This window comes from Belonocnema kinseyi, chromosome 3 (genome assembly GCF_010883055.1).
Source record: "Belonocnema kinseyi isolate 2016_QV_RU_SX_M_011 chromosome 3, B_treatae_v1, whole genome shotgun sequence".
In the NCBI taxonomy this organism is placed as follows: Eukaryota; Metazoa; Arthropoda; class Insecta; order Hymenoptera; family Cynipidae; genus Belonocnema; species Belonocnema kinseyi.
In genome coordinates this window covers 53,974,561-53,981,918 of record NC_046659.1, presented here as the reverse complement: position 1 = coordinate 53,981,918, position 7,358 = coordinate 53,974,561, and positions in this window count along the sequence as shown.

The window sequence follows — 7,358 nt, the reverse complement described above, 5'->3', positions numbered from 1 at the left end:
AGCGAGGGCGCATACTTTGAATAAAATATTTGTTATCATTCTCTTGAAATAAATGTGTTTTTTTCTTGAAAAAATACCGGTTTCATATGTATACACCTGGTTGGTTGCGTTTGACAGCTTCGATCAGCTTGAAAGGAATTTGAATTTTAATATTTTTGTTGCATTGCGGATTAAAGAAAAACAAGACAGAAACGGTATTCCTAGGTATTGAAATTTTTAATACCTTCGAATGCTAGCCTACTTATCACGAAAGCAATGGATTTATCAGACCCGCTTATTTATCATCAAATCTGCTCATTTTTTACCCTTGGCACTAATGTACTGATGAATATGTCCGGGAGCACGGGAATATGTCCGAGAATTTCTTTGATGAATGTTCTCTTCGGTAATGTATGAGAATTGAAAATAAAATTTGTTTGTAAGGTTTGAAAAGCGAATCTTGTAGTTTATAGAATTATTTTTAGTAATTCTATGCGACTGAGTTATAGAATTTGAAATACAAAAATATTCTTTAACATTTGATGCTGAGTTATAGGAATGTTAAGGTTTTAAAAGGTTTATTATAAACATAAGAATGTTCTACGTGTTAGACTCTATTAATATTTAGAAGTAGTATTTGAAACGCAAACATATTCTTGAATATTTGATACAGAGTTTAAAAGTGGTTACAGTTTTTAAATTTTTATCATAGAAATAAGGCTGTTCTACGTATTAAGACTATATAGTACCTATCTTGAAAAGGGATCTTGTAATTTGTACAGATGTATTCTAATTATTACTTCTATGTGCTTGAGTTATGAAATTTGAACCGTGATAATATTCTTAAAAGTGTAAGATTAAGCTTTAGAATTTTAAATATTTCTTGTAAACATAAGACTGTTCTACGTGTTAAGACTAAAGTTTCTATATCTAAAAAATAATTGTTCTTCGAACATCGCCGGATTAACATTTTTCGGGACCTGGGGCTAAACCTCGAAGAGGCCCTCTTAAGGGCAGAGAAAATCCCAATTTTGCTGTAACGTACATAATTTTCTGGGGTCAGGGGCCGCCCGGCCCCCTGGGGCACTAGCCCCACCGTGCCCCTTGGTAAATCCAGCGCTGTCTTCGAACAATTAGTATACATATGAAGTCATTATTTCTTTTTATGATCGATTTCTGGAGCTTCAAGTTAAAAAATACCATATTCGTGAAAGTTTCAAAATCTCCAGATTATAACATCAGACTTTTTAACTTGTTATAAAATAAACTACTTGAAAAACAATAAAACCGATTTTTTCAAAACCTGAAATTGTAATATTAGCGTATTGAATATAAATATAAACTTAAATATTACTGAAATACTTAAAAAGCCATTACTTAATATGGTATACAAGAAAAATACCAATATAACAAAATAATTCATACATACCTATTTAAAGGCCTAATATTACTTATCTAACATTTTAGCATTACTTAATTTTTATGTTTTGATTTAATATGTCGGCTATAAAGAAATTTTGATATTGAATTTCGATAATACTAAACTGTTTTCGTATTTTTTTAAATGAAACTTTCTTCATTGCAATTCATACTTGCTGGAAATAAAATTTACAATATTATAAGATTTAAAGATAAAGAAAATATAGGTGAAGGCACAATTCTCTTAAATTCTCAAGTTGTCTTAAAATGACGGTCACAGACACCAGAACGTGACCGGATTTTAAATGTTCGAGAAATTTAGAACTCTAGGCTTGGGTACCCAGTGGGCACAGCATTTGGCGACGTCTTTACAACATCGTTACGACAACTTTGTGACATCCTATGTCCATGTCGTTAAGTCGTCTTTATGATATCGTAAATATGTTCGTATGATCTGGCGATGTCTTTACGATATCGTAAAGACACTGTAACGACATGTACATAGGATGTCGTAAAGCTGTCGTAACTATGTCGTAAAGACGTCGCTAAAATTTGTGCCCACTGGGTATACACAAATAACAGTCACTGACTTAGGCACATAAAATACTGGTTTATTTATCACGATCAACTTCTATACAGTGACACACAATGTTCTCGATACCAAGGTCGATGGACTTCTACGGTGCGCTGCTGCTCTGGCTTTCTCGTTACGTCGATCGACATCGTTGGCTCATGCGCGTTACTCGGTATGAAGATTCGGATTGTTTACAATGGAATCGTTCCCATTGTGTTGCTATCGTATATTTGAATATATCATTTCAATGCTTAAAAACGTCGAAAGGTGATAACGAGAGCGATTACAATGAGTACAGCGCCAGCGAAACGATTCGAATGCGATTAAAGTGTAGTCAAAGAAAGGACTAAACGAAACGGAATTGATCAGAATTGTTTTGTGTACAAAATACGTATCTCGCCGACTGAAACGGAATTGGATTGTCAACATTTTTTTAACCTATAAAAATCTGAACTTTAAGATTCCTGTAAATTTTTCTATAAACATGTCTCATACGGAAATGATAAATACTGCTTGGTTTAAATGTATTTATTTCATAGACAACTGTTTTGAAAAAGTTTTGTTTTGAAAAAACTGTTTTTAAGTTTCTGACTTGTACATATTTTTCGTGAAAATATATTGAAAATAATTTTTCTTACTAATGATAAGTATTGAGGGTCACGGATGGTAAGGTTATGAGTGTATACTTACAATTTGACAGGTTGCTCATTGTTTTGAAGGTTATTTTTCAGAATGAGAGTGAATAAATGAGAAAAAGATTGTTTGTAGACAAATGAAAAATAGAAATGTTCACTGAAAAGCAGTTGAAGAATAGATTGTTTATTTATGGAAATGAAGCGAAGTGAAGGTTTTAATTGACTGAGTAGGTTAATTGAATGAGTAGGTTGTGGTTTTGAAAGTGAATGCTCTTACATAAACGATACTTACCTCATCACTCTAATTCTGATTAATTGTTAAAAAATTGTCTTCGTTGCTTGTTTTTTTTCTTTTTGGGCCTTTTAGTGAAAGGTTTATTTTCAATAAATACAGTTTAGCCTGCCGGTTACAGCAACAGAACAATCTTTCTGGTGCCAACAACCAGAGCATAATCTAAGCAAATTTCAGAACTGCCCTACGTTTCACTTGACTTTATTATTAAATGCCAACAAACTTGATTAATTGAAAATAATTTCAAAAGTACCTCCCCAACACAAATTCGGAGCTGCACACTTTCCATTCAGAACTGCACACTTGTGCAGAGCTGCACGTTAGATTATGCTCTGCCAACAACGGAAAAATGTTGCCGATGCCGGCCACGGACCAATTTTGTCAGCGCTGGCAACGGAAAAATCTTGTCGGTGCCGGCAACATTGCTCGTTGCCAGCTTTTTTCCGCCGGGTTTTAAGTTCCGAAAAAGGTGTAGCGATGTATTTTTCATTCACTGCTTATGAATATGGTCGTGAAATTTGGAGAAAAAAAAACATTTTGAAGTCAAATTTTCAAAAAAAAAACTACATTACTAACGTACTGATACTGGTATATTTCGATGGCATTCATTATGAACATGGACATGGAACGAGCATAGCGAGAAAAGAGCGACATGCGTGCGAGGCTCGGCGCGGCGCAGCGAGGAAGATTGGGCTATAGAAGCGAGCGGATTATATAGTCATAAGGTGTGGATGGATGTTAATTTGTAAGAGATAGTTGTAAGAAAATTCTGTGAAAAATGGAAGTGTCTGGCAATAGAGTAAGCTATTTGAACTTGAAAGTTATTTTGTTCAATTTTGGTTTTTGACGCTATCAATGGAACGTTGTATGTATATTAGGGTGGTCCGAAAAACGCTTCTTAATCTACACGGGAAAATTCTGAATTTTCAAAAAATTGAACTCATGTTCCAGGGTTTCATGGAAACGTGCCAAATTTTGTTGAGATTGAAGAGGAGTATCTACAAAATAAAACTATACTAATAACTTTTCTTTCCAACCGATCCTCATCATCCCCGCAGCATCACAAATATGACCGTAAAACAAAAAAAACTACAATTTTACGTATTATTGTAATTTTGTAGCAATTTCCCTCGTTTTTTTCATACAAATAATTACTAATGGACAATTTTAATAAGTACAATGACTTTTTAAATAATTTCGAATTATTTTAACAAATGTAGATTATTTCAGCAATCATTCATTTTCAAAAAATGTAAAAAAAGTATTGTATTTTCTAATTTAAATGTAATTGTTTGTCATTGTTTCAAGTAATAAATTTTTCTAAAATCATTATGTATTCATTTAAGCAATGATTTATTGTTTATTTTCACAATTTCTGAAAATTGAGCCAGAGATATCTGCTTTCTTTTGAAATTAAAAAGTATTAAAAGTATTTGTTTTATTTTATCTATTTTTTTTAGTTATCGAAAAGTAACTGCTTAAACTAATAAAAATGGTTTAAAGAAATAGACATTTGTTAAGCATTGCAAGAAATATATCAAAATTATGTAGTAATTCAACAAAAAGTATCATAGGATACAAATTTTAAAAAAGGTGGAAAATGGTCGGAACGTGATTCCTCCATTCTTGTAGAATACCGCATGCGTGGAGAAGGCTACATATAGTACTCTAAGAGGTCGCCTGGTGTCCCAGAATCGCCGTTCAAGATACGTTACCCAGGTGCCATGCAGCTTTCGGCACGGTTATTACGCCTCCGCTTTGAGATTAATTCCTTCGGGTGCACCACTGAACAATTATCCGTGAGTTATTATTATTGCGATGCAAAAAAGCAGAGGGCTTATTGTATTATCCTGAAAGACGCCCATCTGAAAGGTGACATTGTTCGTTGTCACACGATAATTTACAAATGAGATAGTAAATTTAGTTTTATAAAGGGGGACCAATCACTCTATGCATCTTACTATGTGTGGATGGACTTTCAAGCTTTCCAATAGATACATGATAAGTCTACGACAGGTTAAATTCAAAGGTTTCCGGTAGTCAATCCGGACAATTCACAAGACGCGCTGATGTGTCGATTTAGACGCACCTGTAAATCATCAGGTTCTCTGGGCGGCCTGCTAAACCTTTTTTCGAGTCACGTTGTTCGTACATCTCTCTCCATACAGGCTCAATTCTTTGAAAAATCCTGTTGTTTAGGGCCACTATAAACATCTGTTAAAGTGTGTTCAAGCAAGTTATTAGCCTGTAATTCTCTGGGTTGGACAAGTTGCCTTTTTTCGACAAGAGTATAGTGCGTCCTAACACCAGCGACTGCGAAATGCACGTTTCCGACTTTAAGTAAATATGAGTTGAATATGCAGGCTAGATGTTGATATGTATAAATAAACTTCTTTCACCAGAAGTTCTTGAAGCTTCTTGAAGCGCGTGGTATTATCAGTATCATGTTGTGATCATTTTGTTTATCATTTTGTAATCGCTGAAGAGGCGCGGTAGGTCTGCGAAAAACCGTAGATTCTCCTTGATCTATCTCTCCCTCTCCAATATTATCCTTCTTGTGCCAGTTAACATGCGTATTTTGTCAAGAATATGTTGCTTGATTGTCCGCAGCGTCCTTTGGTCAAAGTTAGATAAAGCTCTCACATACTTTTCCGTCATTATTTCTCAACCCTAAATGTGCCTTATTTTAACTCGCGAAATACCATACAACTACAAAACTTTACTTTTTGCTATTGGGCTCCGCACGCGTATGCGTTAACCGCAACACTCAAAAAGAGTCAAACTGGACGTGGGCAGAATTTTCAGGCCTGGGCTACTTTCAACCCTCTGAGCCATCGGAGTTATTTTCACTTTATATGTCATCGATGAAAGCCAAGAGATGGATTAAGCTAGAAATTTTAAAGATGATTGCGACGGTTTAAAACAGCTGACAGATTTGCTTTGGAAATTGTATATAGGTCCATATGATATGACACTTAAACCTAACTCAGGGTAATATTTCAGCTTTAACCTTAATTACATATAAAATCCTTAAATTTCCTCAATAAAATCTACACTTAGTTTTTTTCTAACGTTTATTCTTTTTTAATTATTCTTGCAGAATCAACTTCGCCAGATCGACCAGATCCGATAGCTGAAATGTTCAATCGTCTTAGAGTAACTGCTTCTATTAGTAAGGGTATTCATTATCACGGAACAAGAAGTGGCTATTTGGTAAAAGCAAGCAATCTTCTTCGACGTAAAGTCATAGAACAAGGTTTCATCATTGGAATAAAGATAAAAAATGAACTTGTTCCGATATATGATAAAAATCACCAAATTGTTGTGGTACGCAACAGTGACATGAAGAATATTCCACTGTCCCCATTTGATCTGGAGAAAATACCGTATTTTCGCTTGTTTCAATTGCCTCTCAATCCTCACCGTGGAAAGCACTATGCAGATTGGTGTGCTTAAGAAGCTCGGCGAACAACAAAGCATGATTGACTTTATGGAATTAAAGAAATATATGTGACGTGCCACGATAAAAAGGGGGAAAAAGGCACTAACGCTCCGAACAAGAATTTTGCAGGGCGAGCGATAGAAGTTGAGACTATTCGGTAGTGAAAGGCGACTCTAAAAACCTGCTTTCCACTTACAACTACACTATCATTCGTGGTGTCCCAGTGTCTGCGTTTTTCCCCTCTGTTCCCACAAGAAAACCGCGGCAAACGGCACCAACCGTGAGTTTGCAGTAGTGAGTGGTGAGAGGTCTCTTCAGTGGTCCGAAGTCTCACTACGAAATGCTCCATTTACAGCCCAATAAAAAGGTATTTGTTTATAATTAATAATGCCCAATTTTTTTCTGATGTTTGTGTTCGATAGAGCAACTCAAACACTATTAATAGAGATAAACAACGGATTGCCAATTTTTTAACGTCAGTCCCCTTTTCTCGTGGCACGTCACATATGAGTGTAATATATCAAAAAGCGTATTTAGTTTATCTTTTAAGGATGGTGGTCAAAAAATGAATTGGTAATTTTTGTTTCGAATTTTCATGCATATCGCAAGCCCCATGAAGTTTAACAGGTATTTTCCATAAGAAAAGAATACGTTTTTGTAAACATGCTTTAAAATTGTCAATATTAGGTGAATCGAGTTGAAGCACAACACTTCTCCTCATAATTATCTATAAAATACAAACCAATGATTATATATTGAATATCAGCTACATAAATCTGTTTTATGAGGTCCCAAGAACTCCATAAGTGAAAAAATGGGTTTTGCAAGTTTTCGGCACTACATATAATTAAGATTTTTTTCCCATTTTTTAATACAAATTATTCTGAATGCATCAAATAATACTTTTCACTCATAGTTAGATGGATATCTGAGGGAAGTTTCTAGGATATTCAAATAAAGTCTCAAGTGGGATATATACAAATCTTAATATTCTATTTGGGACATTTGAATATCCCA